General features: G+C 63.1%; 1 protein-coding gene across 1 annotated transcript in view; it reads right to left on the minus strand.

Moving 5' to 3' along the window:
* ppm1kb (protein phosphatase, Mg2+/Mn2+ dependent 1Kb) overlaps nucleotides 1-241 on the minus strand; it is a 10,318-nt gene that overhangs the window by 3,338 nt on the left and 6,739 nt on the right. The window lies entirely within an intron of this gene.

Raw genomic sequence — 241 nt, forward strand, 5'->3', positions numbered from 1 at the left:
ACCAGGGGGCGCAAAGTGTTGCATCCACCACCAGGGGGTGCAAAGTGCCGCATCCACCACCAGGGGGCGCAAAGTGTAACATCCACCACCATGGGGTGCAAAGTGCCACATCCACCACCAGGGGGCGCAAAGTGTCGCATCCACCACCAGGGGGTGCAAAGTGTCGCATCCACCACCAGGGGGCGCAAAGTGCAACATCCACCACCAGGGGGCGCAAAGTGCCACATCCACCACCAGGGGG

The sequence above is a fragment of the Nematolebias whitei genome, chromosome 16, assembly GCF_014905685.2.
Source record: "Nematolebias whitei isolate Nwh7 chromosome 16, NemWhi1, whole genome shotgun sequence".
In the NCBI taxonomy this organism is placed as follows: Eukaryota; Metazoa; Chordata; class Actinopteri; order Cyprinodontiformes; family Rivulidae; genus Nematolebias; species Nematolebias whitei.